The sequence below is a fragment of the Myotis daubentonii genome, chromosome 20, assembly GCF_963259705.1.
Source record: "Myotis daubentonii chromosome 20, mMyoDau2.1, whole genome shotgun sequence".
Taxonomy (NCBI): Eukaryota; Metazoa; Chordata; class Mammalia; order Chiroptera; family Vespertilionidae; genus Myotis; species Myotis daubentonii.
The window spans coordinates 8,791,005-8,809,800 of record NC_081859.1 but is presented as its reverse complement, the minus strand read 5'-3'; the positions used below and the strand labels follow the sequence as shown (position 1 = coordinate 8,809,800).

General features: G+C 40.5%; 1 long non-coding RNA gene across 1 annotated transcript in view; it reads right to left on the bottom strand.

The window, feature by feature from the left end:
- Positions 1 to 1,517: 1,517 nt before the first annotated feature.
- LOC132222582 (uncharacterized) overlaps positions 1,518 to 18,796 on the bottom strand; it is a 33,340-nt gene continuing 16,061 nt past the window's right edge. The window contains exons 2-4 of the long non-coding RNA XR_009450265.1: positions 5,915 to 5,996; positions 3,402 to 3,498; positions 1,518 to 1,746 (exon numbers count right to left, since the gene is read on the bottom strand). This is a non-coding gene — a long non-coding RNA (uncharacterized LOC132222582). The remainder of the gene's footprint in view (positions 1,747 to 3,401; positions 3,499 to 5,914; positions 5,997 to 18,796) is intronic.

Sequence of the window (18,796 nt, the reverse complement as noted above, 5' to 3'; positions counted from 1 at the left end):
CTGGGGCCTGGACCATATGCCGAGGCTGCGTCCGTCCTTCAAAGCAGGGATGCCCTTGACGGGATCTGTCAGGCGGCCTGCGGGTGACGGCCAGGCTGTTTGGCGGGGAGGGAGTGGGGGCAGGCCCTGGGGGGCACAGGGAGGCGGGGGCGGGAAAGGAAGGGAGGAAAGAGGGAGTAGCTGCGGAGGGAGAAGCTGCGGAGGGAGAAGCTGCGGAGGGAGAAGCGGGGGCGCAGGGCCAGAGGCGGGAAGCTGGTGGCCCAGGGGGCAGCCAGGTCAGCGGGGATAGAAGCAGGAGGGACAGAGGAGAGGGGAGGAGGCAGAAAAAGAAAAAATGGAAAGGAAAAGAGGAACTCCATTGGAGAAGTAATCAAGGTGTCTTAAGGGTGCAGGTCTCCACTTGTAGGAGATGTAGCTTTGACCTGCCCCCCTGCCCCCCATCACCACCCCCTTTCTTCTTCCTCTCCTGCCTGCCAACCGCCGAACTGATTAGACTGTAATTAAGGCCATAAAGCCCTCAGATTATCCACCTGTTTATTCACCAAAGTCGGGGTCTCATCAAGCAAATTAGCTGCTTCCCGGCTGCACATTGGGCCTGGAGCTCGCCTGATTAATGGAGTTTATTGGGAGCTGTTAAAAGCATTAACTGGAGAAAATCTCGGCAATTCGTCATATTTAAGGGATGGAAATTAAATCTTGCTATGCAAATGAGAGAGAAAAAATGCCAACCATTTTGGGGGGCTCCTCTCTGCGTATTCTTTTTTCCTTAAAATCCTGCTCAGAAAATCGGCATGAACACAGGAAGCCACTGTGTGGACCTAAAGTTAGCAAACCTCTTCCGTGCCACCTTATGTGGCATCATGATGATGGGGCGTGGAGAGATTGCTTTAGGGCACCTATTCCCAACAAGAAATCCCTTTTTTTTTTTTCATTTTTTCAAAATATATTTCATTGATTTTCCACAGAGAGGAAGGGAGAGGGACAGAGAGTTGGAAACATCAATGAGAGAGAAACATCCATCAGCTGCCTCCTGCACACCCCACACTGGGGACGTGCCCGAAAGCAAGGTACATGCCCTTGACCGGAATCGAACCTGGGACCCTTCAGTCTGCAGGCCGACGCTCTATCCACTGAGCCAAACCGGCTAGGGCAAGAAATCCCATATTTAAATTAAAGTTACTAAATCTGCCTATAGAAATGAGACAGGCACAGTAACTTTCACGGGAGGAGTCCTTCAAGCGGTTCAGCATTTGATTTGGGGGGTGAGCGATAAAATCAACAGTTAACAGAGAGGGGGGGTCCCCGTTAGGTAAGAGCCCTAAGGAAGGAGCACGGGAGTAACACGGTAGAGGGACACGAGAAAGCACCCCAAATAACGCAAGATCCTTATGAGGTGACCATGGAAAATGTCTAGGTACCCGGTGTCTGTCCTCACCACTGTGGTTCCTGGGACAGATATGGAAAGGGGTGGTTAAGGAAATAAACCAGGGAAGTAGGGAAAATCACTCACGTGGAAAGAGGAAGCCTCGTGCAAACTGAAGACATAATCCAGACTTTGTCACGTACAGACCAACTGTAGGTGCTGCCTGGTGAGATCAGGGCCGCACAAATGCTTCTAAATGGTGGCAGTTACGGAAGGGAAGGGAGGATGGTTTCAGGATGGTAGTTATTCTTGAAAAGGGGGAAGTCTTTTCTACAAGAGTGAATAACAAAACTCCATGCAGGGGTGTCTTCTATTTCAACAAACTGTGGGAAATAAAAGTGTGCAATGAATACATGTTTTAGTCGATGCAAAACTCACAGTGATGTTAGTATGTCAGAATTTATTTTTCCATCTTTTAAATCATTTTTTTTTGAGAGAGGCATTTTAAGGATTACTGTACTTTGAAATGTTTACATTATATATCTGTTTAAGGGCAATATTACATGTTTCATAATTTCAGTAAAGTGTATTACATTAGAGCATATAAAACCTAAATGCTACATGAAACCAAAAGGACAGGCACAGCTAATAGAAAATTAGGTAAGTTTTAAGAACATTTTACCATGATATCTCTTAGGGATTCAGTTCTAAAACAATGGATGGATTTTTATAGTTTTTCTCACTAATGTTCTTCAAAATAGATTTCTAGATAATGCTAACTTTCGTTATTTTAAAAACTTAGTGTTGAGACTTATTACTTTCTCTCACATTAATGAAGTCAGTTGGCTAAGGAAAGTAACACATCATTTATATTAACATTTATCTTTTAAAAGTTCAAAGAAATCTCACTTTATATTGCCCTCCCCTTTGGTACCTATAACATAGCTTTGTGAAACTAAAAAAATGTAAATTTGACATCTAGAAAATTCAATAGCAACACCCCAAAGCATAAGTAACCTTGAAATATCATCTTCATTTGTCTTAATCTTTAAAAATCTTTACATTATTTGTTTACTGCCTCTGCAAAATTCCAATATATTCTAAATATGACTCACAAGAATCCCATTCTGTTTCTATCAATACTCTGCATAACATTACTTGGCTTATAACGCGATGATTTTGTAACAAATGAACTGTAAACCTTTTAAATGATGATTTTATTTGCAATATTAAATAAAAATAGTTCTAGATAGTGATTAAAATTTCCTGGTAAATGCATCTGATATTACTCACTGAATTATTTAAAATGCATTTTATACTCATGTTCTAAGTATTAAGAGATTATTCAGTAAAAAGGCATATATGTAAATTTAATTCATTTTTGTCCAGGCCTAAAGGACTTATTTCTCCCATTTTTTTCTGCTAAGGATTGTTCATTTGTTAGTTTTGCTTTTAATATTTGGCTTAAACACATAAATGAGAGAAGAGAGACAAGTAAATTCTCTAAGGACCTTTAAAAACACATTTTGCTATGAACGCCATTTTAGAAACTACTTTGTCTCACATTTTAAAAATCAAAACATTTACAAATAACATTAAGCTGGTCTGAGAATACTGGTCATCACGGTATCACGTGCCTAGCAGTTCATTTAGAATATGGGTCTTTCGGTACAGAAATAATTTACCTTTGGAGTTGGCTTCTGAGCTACAAACCGAATGGCTATCACTTATTGTGATTTGTATTTCTGATCTCTCGAGTGGTATAGATAAAGAAGGTCAAAGTGGTCCCGGATGAAAAGAAACTTTTAAAGCGTTAGGAAAAGTTAATGAATTAGATTTCCTTTCACGGGAAGATATGAGGATTGGGAGATGGACTCCCCTCAGCCAAATCAAGAATATTCACAGTTGACAGGAAAACTCCAAGTTTCTTTCTCCCACCAGATAAACGCCCTCCCATAGCAGGAGACGGTAATTCGCAGGAACCATTCTATTAGCTCAGAATACGTTTCATACGCAATAAACTTTAAGTGGACTCAACCTGATTTTTGCAGTGTTCGTTTCACGTAGCTCTTTGTGGCTGCTTCGGAATGCTTCTTAGAGAAATATCCCCTTCACTTGACAAAACATGTTTTCCACTGTGAAGAAAATGACAATGTTACTCTTAATTATTGCTTTTGAGCTTTGCAATAATAATGAAAGTTCCATGAAATGAACAAAAGTAAAAAAAACATCCCTTCTTTCCTTACTAGCCCTTAAATGATTTATGAAATAAAAATGCTACTTCAGTTTGCTTTGTATAACCAGACCTTCCTTCACCAAAGAGCCTCTATCTTATTAAATATTACTAGGATATAAAAGCAGCTCTGTCTGTATCCATTTTGGGGGATTTTGGTAAAAATTCAGTAAAAACATAGTGTTCGGGACAGTGATCATCGGTAATAGGATCAATTGGCTTTAAAAATATTTGTATTTGTTTTCATAGAACAGTATCTGGAATAAAGAAATAGGGCATCTACATGCTTTAAAGAAAAGCCAGCTTGTTCATAATATTCAGCCAGTTCACTTAAAATACTGTATTTCATATTTGGGGTTCTCAGAGCTTCTCTGTGGACTCTCACTTAAATCTAAGCATTTAAGTTCAAACTGTGTTTCAGTCCCTTTAACACTGTAAAATTACTAATGGAAAAATAGGTACAGAAAGATAATGAAGTTGGAAATATTTTCCTTCTCAAGCAGGCAAGTATGGCTCAAATGATGTATGTTTTACTCTTTTATATTTCCAGGGCAACATTTTGAGTCTAGAAAGGTCAGTACTGAGATTTTATTTTGATACATGATATGACCTAATTCTTTCACTTTTTGCAGGAATCTAAAGGGGGTAGGTGGTGTCTCCATCCTTTTTTTTTTTTCTTTCTCTGATGTAAGTGGACCCTGCCACAGCTACGATGCCTTCCCATAACTGTAGTGTGATCAGTGGGTTTGAAGTGTGGGATGCATCAATTATTGTAAGCAGAGCCCCTGCGTATATCATGCGAAAGCAAACTCGGGATTCTAAAATGAAAATCTGACCAGAGTCTCAATAATGAGGGTTAACTCCTGACTATCAGGAAAAGCAAAGTTTTATCCACGTCCTAAGGTACACGTGGATATTCGTTAAAAGAGGTCAGATTGAAAGAGGCATCAAAAGGGACATGTAGTAGTCCCATTACAGGTAAAAATCAGTGATAAATTTGTCTAGTTTATGTCAAAAAGAGGAAGATTCCAGAAGCATATTTCACGAAATGGCAATATATTTGTGATTGAGAAATAACGGTATGAACAATGAAAAATAACAAAGTGTTTTTTTTGTATTTGTATTTTGAACTCTTTCAAAATAAAAAACAATCAAGAAAGAAATTAGGACAACCCATGGTCAGTTTTAGCAATTCTTGGAAATGGATATTTTCCAACTGAGGAGAAAAACATTAATTTCACCATTTTTTTATAACACTGCCCAGAGGCAGGCAGATTCTAGCAGGATGGGGAGACTGGGTTTAAATAATGGAGTTCCCTCATGCACATTCCAGCAAGTTCTGCTTGATTTTCTTTCTTTTCACATAACCGTCCTTTGTTAATTTGTCATAACTAGTTATTTAGTAATTTTACAGTTTACTACTGTCAATGCCACAGCGGAAACATAAATTCTAGTGGCCATTATGTGCCCTTACCAATTTTCTAAGATACTTCAGTGCGTACGCTTATGACAGGGTTTATGTGTCATGTTAAAAGAAAAAGCACAAAAATGTTGTGAATGATCTAAACAAGACCTGCTTTTTTCCTGGTTTATCCTGTTTCAATCACACACTTCTTATTTAGATTATGCATCACATAGAATCAGATATTAATTAAACCAGCACCTATTAAAGTCTTAATATACATAAAAACTACAATACTGATGTTCTTTCATTATTTTTGCATATTGTTTCTTAGACTATATTACTATTTAATTTCAGGCTTTATATACAAAAATTAAAATCCTTTAAACACATGAAATATAGTCTTACACTAAATTCAATATTCTCAACACAATATAAATTTGTTTACTGAGTTATATATAATTTTAATAACTTTTATTTATTTGAGCTGAAGTATATACAAAATAAAAAGTATAGAACTCTGTTTAATTTTTGCCATTTAAAAATGTTAAATATGCTACATCAAATTATACTTATTTCTCCAATAAGAAAATTAGGAATTTTGGCATATATATTTTTAGATATTAGTGAAAAATAACACCCATGCAATAGTTAGATTTCATGTAAAAAAATATACTCAAATAGTATTTTCCCACCAGGTTTTTTCAAATTAAAAAAAAAACACTTTTTATATTCTTAAATTTTCATTTTCCATTTTTTCTATGTTGTTTTCAATATAGCCTTATTTTTTGCCATAAATTTATGTCACTTCTTTTCAAACGAAGAGCTCTCTTATTGATGTGCATGTATGAACAAAAACAGACATGTCAAAATAAATACAAATTGCACAAGAGGGAACCGGAAGAGGAGTACTTACATAGAGACTGTGAGTGTGGGTCTGAAACGGACTAAATCAATGTCTACGAGTTCAATTCAAAGGCAAGTTTTTAAGTCGTGTGCTGGAATTGAAAAAGAGAAATGATTTCGGGACAGTGAGCATTTACAAATAAAATACCTATATCGACACTGCCAGGCAGGAATTTAGATTTGCAGTAAAAGTCTGCCACCTGGTGGCAGGAAAGGGGAGTATCAGAAGAGAAGGCATCTCCTGGCTTTTATAGAATAAAAACCAAATAAAAAGTTAGAGAATTCTTTCTATTTTTTAGACACTGAACATAACCTCCTTTGAATGATTTTACCATGAGTCCTCTTCTATATTTCTATTTCCTAAGTATTGTTTGTATTCAAGATATTTTTTAAAATAGGATGGAAAATATTAGTTTGCAGTTATTTGTAAAATAATGTTCATTTAGAAATAGTTTAATACTTGATTTATAGAAAGTTATTTTTATACTACACCTTTGAAAAATAAATGAACCTTTTCTAAATCTCCCCAATAAACAAAAGAAAATATTTAAACTTCACCAAGACAGCTAAAGTCATTTTTAAACGAGAACATAATAACATGAAGATTTTCAACTTTCAGTTCAAAGTTAACCCTCGTTCCTGATAAACATTAAAAAGACAATTCATAGGAAAGAATCATTGAGAAGTAATGTGCTCTTAGCCATGATACTACCTTTTTATTAAACGGTCCACAGAATCACAAAATTGGTTCAGCAAACTATATCCTAAGACTACCAGCCCACTACAGTGAAATATGTTTATACTATCTAACAGTAACCCTGCTTCAATTATGCAGTAAGTAAATCACAATCACAATTTTAAAAAGAAAATGAATAAAAGTAATAGAAAAATCTAGTTTCTGAAATATTACTAATGCATTTCCTCTGATGACTGAACATTATTAATATTGTAATACTTTCTAAAAATATTGCTATATCAGAATAAGAACTTTTTAAAAAATGTATTTTATTGATTTTTTACAGAGAGGAAGGGAGAGGGATAGAAAGTTAGAAACATCGATCAGCTGCCTCCTGCACACCCCCTACTGGGGACGTACCTGCAACCAAGGTACATGCCCTTGACTGGAATCGAACCTGAGACCCTTCAGTCTGAGCCAAACCAATTCGGGCAAGAACAAACTTTTTTTAAACCCAAATGGTTCTAAGTTCTCCAGATCAGGGTGCTGCCTCCCTCTGTGGTATCCACCTAATCCACAGAACCAGCGTCCCAGAGATAATGTTAATGTTTTGCAGTGCCAACACTAAGTATGTCCTGGAAATTGTTTTTTCTAGAAATGTTACTGAAATACAATACAGACTATTATTAAACATATGTATTTCTTGTTTGATGGTTCATCTAATGTTAGCCGGCCCCAACCCCAGTCACTCTCTGTACAGTAGCCTATTTTTTCCCATAGCACTAAACACTATCTAAAATTATTTTGTGTGATTCTCTTACTTGTTTGTCATCTATCTCCCTTACTAGCAGCTAAACTCCTTAAGGACAGGGACCTTTTTGCCATTTTCAGAGGGGTATCCAAAATGGCTAGAACCATGACTGCGTATAGTAGCTGCTAATTTAACATGTTCATTTTTAATTAAACTAAATTTTTTTTTTGATTCAGTGGTGTCATTTCCCCTTATCCACTCCATTTAGAATTGACACCTTACTAGAATTAGATTCGTGGTGTCAGAAGGGCGTTTAGAGTTCATTTAATCTCATTCTATATCATCCCTGTGAGATACTCACGTGGCTCCTGCTAGCATCTCCACCTCAGGAGGTTCACAGATTGAGGCAACCCGAGTCATTGTGGGAAAGCTCTTGTTTTTAATAAGATCTTTCTTGTAATGACCTGAAAACCTGTCTTGCTGGTCCATTCTCACCAGGTCCAATTTGCTCTATGGGACTACAAACCCAGGTCAATTTCTACCTAATTCCTCTCCCAATATGTGTTCTCTCTCTCTTTCTCTCTCTCTCTCTCTCTCTCTCTCACACACACACACACACACACACACACAATTATTTCCCTCTTTGACTAAAACATTACTGGCGTTGTCTGTTCACTCTGCGAGGTGATAATCCTATCTCTCATGTCCACACAAACAGGAGACAGATCATTAAACATATTATGGTCATAACACATGTTCAGCACAATACCTGAAGAAGTACAAGATCAAAAAGAACCAAAGTGAAACCTGGTCCGGAAGAGAGGAAGCCCCAGGTGGTGGCGATTCAAACAGAAGGGGGTACAATGTTACCCCCTTCTGCATCACCCCACAAGAGGTCCGCGACGTTGAAACACCTGTGAAACTGGACTTGTGTGTGTTTGTTTTCGTAGATACGACAACATGGATGGCCTCAGCGGAGTCACACGGCATGAGGACAGTCTACCAAGAAGAGCCTATGACATCTCATTTACTTACAGATAAGACTGGATGTTACCACCGTCTGCTGGAATGCTGTTCCCATTTTGCTCTGATCTTTTGAAAGATTGGATTGATTTTGTATTTTCCTAATAAGATAATTCTCATAAAAGAGTTTTGTGTGTGCATTGAGAGCTTGTTTATTTCTAACATATACTTTTAGTTTCTTATTGCAATGGTTTTCTTTATAAACATTTAAATAATCAGATGCATAGCTTCTGAAATGAAATAATGCATGTCACCAGCCATATCACACAAAGTTGTTGATCATAACATTTTGAAGGGAGATGCATATATATATATAACTAGACCTAATCAGGGTGAAAATGAACTGTTATAAGGATTTGCTTTTAAAATTGTTTTCCCTCCAAGTTTGTTACTGACCTTCAATCTTAATATTTTTTGTTTTCAAAACATTAAAATACGCCTGCCCCTTCCTGCCTTGGTCTATTCCAAAAGGCCAAATGGCATTTCTAAAATACTAGTCCATATTGCCTATATGGGTGACAGAACTATCTGTGTATTTGTACATTCCACTTACGTTTCTACTTTCCCCCTAAATTTTCTTTAATGAGCGTGTTCTTCAAGTAGTTCTTTAAATAAAAAATAATTTCTTGTCAACTGTGTCCAGTTACATTACCTGCTGCCTCATCTAAATCAAATAAAACAAATTTATGGAGCCTGAAGTTCCCCAGTCTCAGATCATAGCAATGACACCTTTTCTTTTTTTTTTTTTTTTTCCTTTCAGTATCTTCCAGCTCAACCAAGAAATAAGCAATTTTAAATAGAGAGAAAGGACTCCCTGGTCAAAAATCTTCAGGTCAATGATAAGGAATAGATGATATTTTAGAGTTTAAATATTTATCAAAGATTAAGATGACTATCAATTCACTAAATATATATTCTTGCAACCATACTTGATTTTCGTCAATGCTAACATAGCCTATGTTTGAGTTAATTGATGATTTCCTGGAAATCTGTTTCACAGTATAAAGAGAAATAAAAATCTTTTCTTCAAGCATCTGTAATATATCATGCCTGGAGCCTACTAACATCAGACCTAAAGATAAATCATATAGCCCAGCCTGTGTGGTTCAGCAGTTGAGCATCAACCCAGGAACCAGGGGATCGCTGGTTCGATTCCTAGTCAGGCACATATCCGGGTTGCGGGCTCTATCCCCAGTGGGGGGAGTAAGGGGGAGGTGCGGGGGGCAACCAATCAATGATTCTCAATATTGATGTTTCCATCTCTCGCTCCCTCTCCCCTTGCTCTCTGAAACCAACAAAAATATATTTAAAAGTTAAACATTTAAAATAAAAGGTGCCCTAGCCGGTTTGGCTCAGTGGATAGAGCATCGGTCTGTGGACTGAAAGGTCCCAGGTTCGATTCCACTCAAGGGCATATGCCCGGGTTGTGGGCTCGATCCCCAGTGTGGGGCGTGCAGGAGGCCGCCGATCCATGATTCTCATCATTGATGTTTCTCTCTCTCTCTCTCCTTCTCCCTTCCTCTCTGAAATCAATAAAATATAATTTAAAAAAATAAAATAAAAGGTAAATCATGTGTAGTCCATCCATCTGTCCCTTCAGCTTTCATGGGGACCCGTGTCTGAGAGGATAACTGTGACCTGGAAGGGTAGCAAGACTCTGTATAATCCACAAACCACACTCAGTAGACAGTGTTTACAAGCTGAAAAAAATTGATATCAATTTCCCAGTCGCACTAACACACCTACATTCGCTAGCAGAGCTCGATTTAAGACTGTGAAGAAATAGTTACGGAACATGAGCAATTCAGTGCTCTGCTTTTTAGAGGCGACTACCCCTAAAGCAAAACCCTCGCGACACGCCAACTGACAATCTCGCGTGCATCGGAAGGACAGAGGCCCGTCTCTAGGGCACAGATGTCCGGGCTGCTGACCTCTCAGGACTGCTTGCAGGAACACGGTGAGGGCTGTAAGGACTGCTGTTCCCTATCAGGCTGACCAACAGCTCAGAGCCGATGGGACTCTCCATCCATCACCTCGATGACAATGGCCGTGTGGACGGGGGATTGGAGAGAGCCGATCTGCTCTGTCACCGTGGGCTCTGCGAAGAATACTGTTCTTTTTTTTTTTCTTCCTTTTTCTTTCTTTCCTACTTTTCTTTAGGCCATCTCATCCATCAACCCAACTGCACAACAATTGAGACCCAAGACTAAACAGCACACACAATGACACTTGGCTAAATGATGGGGCGCTGCGAGACCCCCAGGGAATCGCAGGAACCACTGCCTTTGATTTTAAGAATCACCACCAGTTGTTAGACACCCGTGTAAACAAATGAGAATCTGGCATCGAGCGCCATGTCCACGGGGTCCCAGGTATTGGCAAGACTTTACGTATCCAGTGTAACAGTATACATTTCCAAAACGAGATGCCTGTGAATCAAGAGCACTCTGAATCAATCAAGATGATGTGCTTAGGAAAGAAACAGGCAATGCAGAAGGAAGTTCAAGGTAGAGACCAGTTGCGGGCGTGTGAGCGGCAGACGGCGGTGACAGCCCAGGATAGAGCCATGCGTCCTGAGAGATGCACGCAAGCTCGGTTTCTGCTTCCCAAGGGACAGTGTCTGATGCCTGGAGGTCGCATTGCCCTCAGAAGGCTGAGGTGCCTTATTTTGTCTTTTACGTCCGTGAATATGATTAAACTCCTGCTGTTGCGTTAACTTTTCCAAGATTGTAAAAAGTCGGGGGAATTAAAAAGGTCGCTGCAGTATTTCATTTCCCCTGCAAATCTGTGAATGTTACCCGAGGATGGAGGACAAGGCATTCCAGGAGACCCTAGCGGGGAAGCCGGGGGGAGGGGCAAAAAGACCTTGCAGCCCTAGCCGGTTTGGTTCAGTGGGTAGAGCATTGGCCTGGGGACTGAAGGGTCCCAGGTTCGATTCCAGTCAAGGGCATGTATGTACCTTGGTTGTGGGCACATCCCCAGTGGGGGGTGTGCAGGAGGCAGCTGATCGATGCTTCTCACTCATCGATGTTTCTAACTCTCTATCCCTCTCCCTCTCTGTAAAAAATCAATAAAATGTATATTTTTTTAAAAAGACCTTGCAGGTGCCCTTTTCATAGCAGAAAGAGGCCTGATGATGGTCACGTCATGTGAAGATTTGCCAGGAGTTCGGTGCCATTTCCATTTTTCCATAAGCAGCTGATGCTGTTTCTACATTAAACATATTGAGTCTAGATTTGAAATGGCATCAGAGTACATGGAATAAACAAGGATGGAGACTGGAGACGGAATGGAGAATGGTAGGAAGTGCAGAGGTGTGAACGGGTTGGCCAGGCTCCCACACACAGCAGCTGAAGTCCCAGAGGGATATCTCAGCTGCGGGGGTCCCCACTGAGAACTCTGGGGTCTAAACCCCAAGCTGGGCTCCCCAGCCCAGAGCATCAGAACTGAGAAAGGTGCCCACAGAACATCTGGCTGTGAAAAGCAGCAGGGTTGCTGTCTGCCAGGGAGGGACGGCTGGAAATGCAGGCATCCTCTTAAAGGGCCAACACACAAAATTTCGTGTGCAGCCACTCACCTTGGACTCCCGCAGAGGGAGGGCAGAGTGGACTGGAGCTGTGTGAAGCGAGTCCAGGGTTGGGGGTTCTGGGATTGGAGCTCAGAGGGCAGCCACCCCGTCTCCTGGGCTGAGTAATTCCCTCATCCTGTCGAGGACAGCTTTCTCCTTCTGACCTTTGCTATCCAGGCAGTTTTTTCCTGGGGGGAAGGCAATTGCCCCACCCTGTGGTCGATAGCCTGGGACCGATGAGAACAGTGAGACTGCAGGCAGAGGCAGATCTCTGGAGGCTTTCAGTCTTTGCCTGACCTCCTTCTGGGCAGAGGGCTAAGGAAAGCAGGCCCCAGGGCATCTCTTGGTCCTTTCCAAAGGCACCCAGCCCCAGCAGAGGGAGCCACGAGCTGTGGGCCGCTGAGAGCCCAAAACAGGGGACTCAGGTTCAGTCAGAAACAGCGTCTAACGTTGCCCTGCACCAGAGGTTGAGTGTCATAGCAGATCTACCAATACATAGACACAAACCCCAATAGGCAGCCAAAATGGGGAGACTGGACTACCAACTTACACCAGACACAAGAATAAACTCAAAATGGATAAAAGACTTAAATGTAAGTTGTGAAGCCATAAAAATTCTAAAAGAAACCATAGGCATCAAAATCTCAGACATCTCATGTAGCAATATGTTTGCACACACATCCCCTAGGGCAGTGGTCGGCAAACTCATTAGTCAACAGAGCCAAATATCAACAGTACAACGACTGAAATTTCTTTTGAGAGCCAAATTTTTTAAACTTAAACTATATAGGTAGGTACACTGTTATTAACTTAATTAGGGTCCTCCTAAGGCTTAGGAAGAGCCACACTCAAGGGGCCAAAGAGCCGCATGTGTCTCGCGAGCCGCAGTTTGCTGACCACGGCTAGGGCAAAGGAAACTAAGAAAATAAACAAATGGGAATCCATCAAATTAAGAAGCTGCACAGCAAAAGAAATCATTAAAAAAATGAAAAGGGAGCCCATTGTATGGGAGCAGATATTTGGCAATGATACATCTGATAAAGGGTTAATCTCCAAAATATAGAAGGAACTCATACAACTTAACAAAAGGAAGACAATCCAATTTAAAAATGGGCAAAGGACCTAAATAGACCCTTCTCTAAGGTGGACATATAGAAGAACAAGAGACATATGAAAAATGCTCCAAGTCACTGATCATCAGAGAGATGCAAATGAAACAATGATGAGGTATCACCTCATACCTGTCAGAATGGCCACCATCAACAAATCAACACATGACAAGTGCTGGCGAGGATGTGGAGAAAAGGGAACCCTAGTACACTGCTGGTGGGAATGCAAACTGGTGCAGCCACTATGGAAGATAGTATGACGTTTCCTCAAAAAATTAACGATGGAACTGCCACTTGACCCAGTGATCCCAATTCTAGGAACATATCCTAAGAAACCCAAAACACCAATCAGAAAGAAGGTATGCATCCCTATGTTCCTAGCAGCACAATTTACAAGAGCTGAGATCTGGAAACAGCCCAAGTGCCCATCCGTAGATGAGTGGATAAAAAGCTGTGCTACATGTACACCATGGAAAACTATGCAGCAGTAAAAAAGAAGGATCTCTTACTCTTTGAGACAGCATAGAGGGACCTGGAGAGTATTATGCTGAGTGAAATAAGCCAGTCAGAGAAAGACAAGTATCACATGGTCTCACGCATAGATAGAATCTAATGAACAAAATAAACTGCTGAACAAAATAGATCCACAGATAGAGAAGCATGGAACATGGACTGTGGAATCTCAGAGGGTAGGTGCAGGTGGGTGGGTGGGTGGGAAGAGATCAACCAAAGAACTTGTATGCATATATGTGTAACCCATGGACACAAACAATAGGGTGATGAAGGCCTGGGGTGGCAGGTGGGATCAGGCTAGAAGGGGCCAATGCGGGGACAATGGGGACATATGTAATACTTTCAACAATAAAGATTTAATTTAAAAATGTTGAGTCTAGCCTGGCCAGTGTTGCTCAGTGGTTGAGCACTGACCTCTGAACCAGGAGGTCACCTGCCTGGGTTGTGGGCTCAGTCCCCAGTAGGGGGCAAGCAGGAGGCAGCTGATCAATGTTTTTCTCATCAATGTTTCTATCTCTCTATCCCCTTCCCTTCCTTACACTAAAATCAATAAAGACATATTTTTAAAAGTTCACTGTCTAGACCTTAGAGCCATAAAGTGACTAAACAATATAACCCTTCCTATTTTGGTTTAAGACCACTGTTTTATACATTTAGAAGTAAAATGTTAGATGTAACTATAACATTAAGAAACAGTGAAATCAACCACGGTAGAATAGACATGTCAATGACCAAGTCCACGTCATTCAGGACAAAATGTAAAACGCTGTGATGTTTTATGCATCGCATTGATGGGGGGGGAAACATTAATCAAAATAAATATAGACAATCTCTCAATGTAATTCCTAAATCTTTTTAAAAATGGGCTTATGGACAACAGAAAAGCAGCTTGTGAGTCTAGCCCAGGGATCCTCAAACTATGGCCTGCGGGCCACATGCAAATACAAATATTGTATTTGTTCCCATTTTGTTTTTTTACTTCAAAATAAGATATGTGCAGTGTGCATAGGAATTTGTTCATAGTTTTTTTTAAACTATAGTCCGGCCCTCCAACAGTCTGAGGGACAGTGAACTGGCCCCCTGTTTAACAAGTTTGAGGACCCCTGGTCTAGCTATTTGGGCATCTTGAGGAGTGATGTATCCTCCACTTATTGCCAGAGATGGGTGGATCTGCTAGGATGCTAACTGACTAGTGGTCCAGACCACTCTTACTTTAAGGTAGTGATGACGTTACCGTCACATCATTCACGTCCATACAACAAACGTCTCTAACAAGTTCCAGTGGTGGTGGTGGTGGGGAGTGGGGACTTCAGTCAAAGATTATGAATAAATGAGAAAATATCGTAGCTCACACACTCGTTAAGGTAAGGGCATGCCTCTTTGGAGGGAGGTCCTTAAAGCCCTCATCTCTCTCTTCGAGCCTGAACTACTGGAGGAAATAAGACTCTACCAGGTTCTAGACGTGCACATTCTTATACACCCCAAACCCTACATTTCCGGCGACTCTAACTCATTGTGACTCACCAGGACAAAAGCAGAGACCTGGAAGCCTGGTGAAGACTTTATCTCCATGGTAGGAGGAGGGATTGCTGGGACTACTGAGAGCTAGCATCCTGATTTGGGGCAGGAAAGGAAACGTTAATATTCAAGTGGCTGCCTGGTGGATGTTGCTCAGTGGTTGAGTGTTGACCTGTGAACCAGGAGGTCACAGTTCGATTCCCCATCAGGGCACATGCCTGGGTTGTGGGCTGGATCTCTAGTGGGGGGCATGCAGGAGGCAGCCGATCAATGATTCTCTCTCATCGTTGATGTTTCTTATCTCTCCCTCTCGCTGCCTCTCTGAAATCAATAAAAAAATATTTTTTAAATATATACATTCAAGTCACTTAATGTGCTTCCTAAATGTCCATGTCATAGCGTGAGGATAATCCGTTTTCAGGCTCTGAAATTGAAATCTTGGTTACTAAGTGGTGTCTTGCCATTCCCTTTAGCATCCTCTCCTCATTGGGGAGGAAGCAGAAGCTGGACCCTCACCTCCATCTCCCTCCTCCCCGCAAAGTGCCTTTCCTGTGTGTCTTGCAGATTCAACCTTGCTGATTGCAGAGAGTCAAACCAAGCAAGGGAAGCAAAGAAGCCACTCTAAGGATTGAGTTATCCATCTGAACGATCTGTCTGCAGATAAGAACAGGCAGTGGATGGGGGAAACCCTATATGGGGAAGGCAGTTTTAACAAATATTTTGGCTGCTTCTATTGAAATATAGCGATGTTTCACAGAGACATATAGGCTCAAGATTACCCACTTTATCTTGAAAAGAAATCTCCATTTTTGCACAAAGGCAAACAGTGGCTAGAAGAAGGTAGCAACATAACAGCCATCGTTATAAATGTTTATAGACGTTCCCAAAGCCTTATCTAAAGTTCATCCTGTTTAAGGACATGTTTTATGTTGTACAATTCCTCTTAGAATATCAATCTAATAAGCACCAAATGAGGCTGAAGACAATGCTGTTATAAAAAATGGAGAAAAATGATTAAAATATGATAATTATACTGACAACTTATATGCTCAATCTAATCAGCCAAGCTCCCAATTTGTCATAATGTACACTCACTCATACATTATTGCTTAATTATAGCAACACTTCTATTTGGAAAGGTTGTCAATCATGTGAATACCCATCATTTTTCTTCTCTCTTTTTTTTTTTTCCTCAGAAGGGGCATATTTTAAACAAGGATTTGAAACCACTGTGCTATTCACTTAACCCTTGGAATACTTTCCTGCAACAACTATAGGTCCTACTGAATATTTTTATGCACATATTAATGCAAGTTTATATTATATAACATTATTCTTTTAAGTCAGAACTGATATACCATATTATAAAATGTAATTCAATACTGGCAGAATTTGGTGATTTTATGGTTCTTAATATACCTATGTGCTTGCACTAAAAAACAATAGATGCAGCTTTAAAAAAAAAAAAACACGTCAAAATTTGACCAGAATGTCTCCCAATTTACCTGCAATTCATATTGATCAGGATGAGAGTAAAATTTAAATAGCTCTTTAAAAACACACACATAAGCCCTAGCCGGTTGGGGTCAGTAGATAGAGCGTCAGCCTGCCTCCTGAAGGGTGCCAGGTTTGATTCTGGTCAAGGACACAGCCTGGGTTGCAGTCTCAATCCCTAGTAGGGGGTGTGCAGGAGGCAGCCAATCCACGATTCTCTCTCATCATTGTTGTTTCTATCTCTCGCTCCCTCTCCCTTCCTCTGAAATCAATAAAAATATATTTTAAAAAACCCCCACAAACACAAGTGTTTATGGGAGTAGGCTGTACCCACAGCAAATTTAAAGTTTTCTCTGGCCTTTTACTTCATAGCCTCTGGCTCCATCACCCTTTCTCCAATTGGTGAAGATGTTTAACACATTACTAAAGTAATTAGATAAGAGCATCTGCCAGGGCCTCCTACGAAGAGTTCAGTAAGTGGACCATATAACCAACTTTACTAGCAATATGAAGTGATAAACTGAAACTAGTCGCTTTATTGAAAGACTGACACGTTATCTTAATCAATTGCTTTGAAAATATGGACTGTATAAGCTACATATATGTATTTGTATACATGTATTCAGATCCTAGTATATACCATAGGATATATACTATATCGTCCTATATGTATACTATAGTATATATGCTACAGTATAGATTTAATATCATCTACAAGTGTATACATAACTATATATGTATACAGTGAATTCTCAGTTTTTTAACCTGGATTATTTAATAGACCATTTTGTCAAGAAAGGGAGCTTATTAGCTAAGAATTGACAAACTGTTCTTACTGAATGGGGGCATTTGGATCCTTAGGTATCTGGATAAATTGCTCCTAAGACTCCATTCAATCACTATGGTAGGCAAGTCTATGGGGCTTACTTTTTATAATTAGATAGAGACATTTCTCTCCTTCATGTCTCTAAAAATTCACTTTTTATAATAAGTGTATTATAAAACATGTATAATATTTATGTTAACATCTGCAAGCCTCCATTATTCCTTAAGAGCTAGTTTGGTGGTGATGAAATGTCCTGATATACATACAATTGCAAATGTGGAGGATGAGCCCATCTGACAGTGGTACCTTACTTCTATCACTTTTATGAGCTAGGCCTCAAACAATGATGTCACATGTTTTATTCTTTAAGGCCTCAGACACAATACAAGCTGCCCCCAAGGAATTAAGGACACGGGGCACACATGTGGGCCAGGCCCAGGTTCCGGGCCCATCTGCACTCTGCCTCGAACCCTGCATCTCCATCGTTCATCTGGTTGCTTTCTGCCGATATCACATGTTCAGTCAACAGCCAGATTCAAGCATCCACAGGAGAACTGGGAAATTTCATAACTATCTAAAGCAAATAACATCCCTGAACAAGTAAGGAGGTGGTGAGTTTAGATGGATGAGACTAGCCCCCAAAGCAGTTTTAAGTCAACATTTCTTTCATACAACAACACAGCTGAAAACACTGTTTACTATAAAAGAAGGCAGGAAAGACTGAGGAGAGGACCACACAGGAGGGTGAGGATGGTGCGTAACTGAATTCCACAGTTGGGAGGGTGGCTCTTCACTATGTCCCTGAAGACTTACAGAGCCCCGTTCCCGAGCTCCTGCCTGACAGAGACCAGAAGAAATATTCAAGAAGGTGTCAGAAAGATCTAGGCTAGCTGTAAGGAAGAAGAGCCTGACAGGGAAACTGTTTCAGCATGACACTCCCAAATACATTTCGATCAAATTTTAGCCAATTGGATTAAGAGAGAAAAAAATCCAACCAGGCCATTTATGTGGTGGTATCTATATATATAAAAGCCTAAGCAACCTAATGACCGAACTACCAGATGACCAAATGACCAGTTGCTATGACACGCACTGACCACCAGGGGGCAGACGCTCAGTGCAGGAGCTGCCCCCTGGTGGTCAGTGTGCTCCCACAGCCAACCTCCCAAGGCCCCTCCCATGCCAAGGGACCCCACCCGTGCACAAATTCATGCACCGGGCCTCTAGTTAGATCTATAAAGCCTATTCATGATTTACTGAATTCTTTATTGACCTGATTGAATTTTCCACACAGTTTGCTATCAATGTGGGTGTCATTAGGTACTAAAGAGAATCTAGCCCGGCTGGTGTGGCTCAGTGTTCGAACTGAACCAGGAGGTCACGGTTCAATTCCCGGTCAGGGCACATGCCCGGG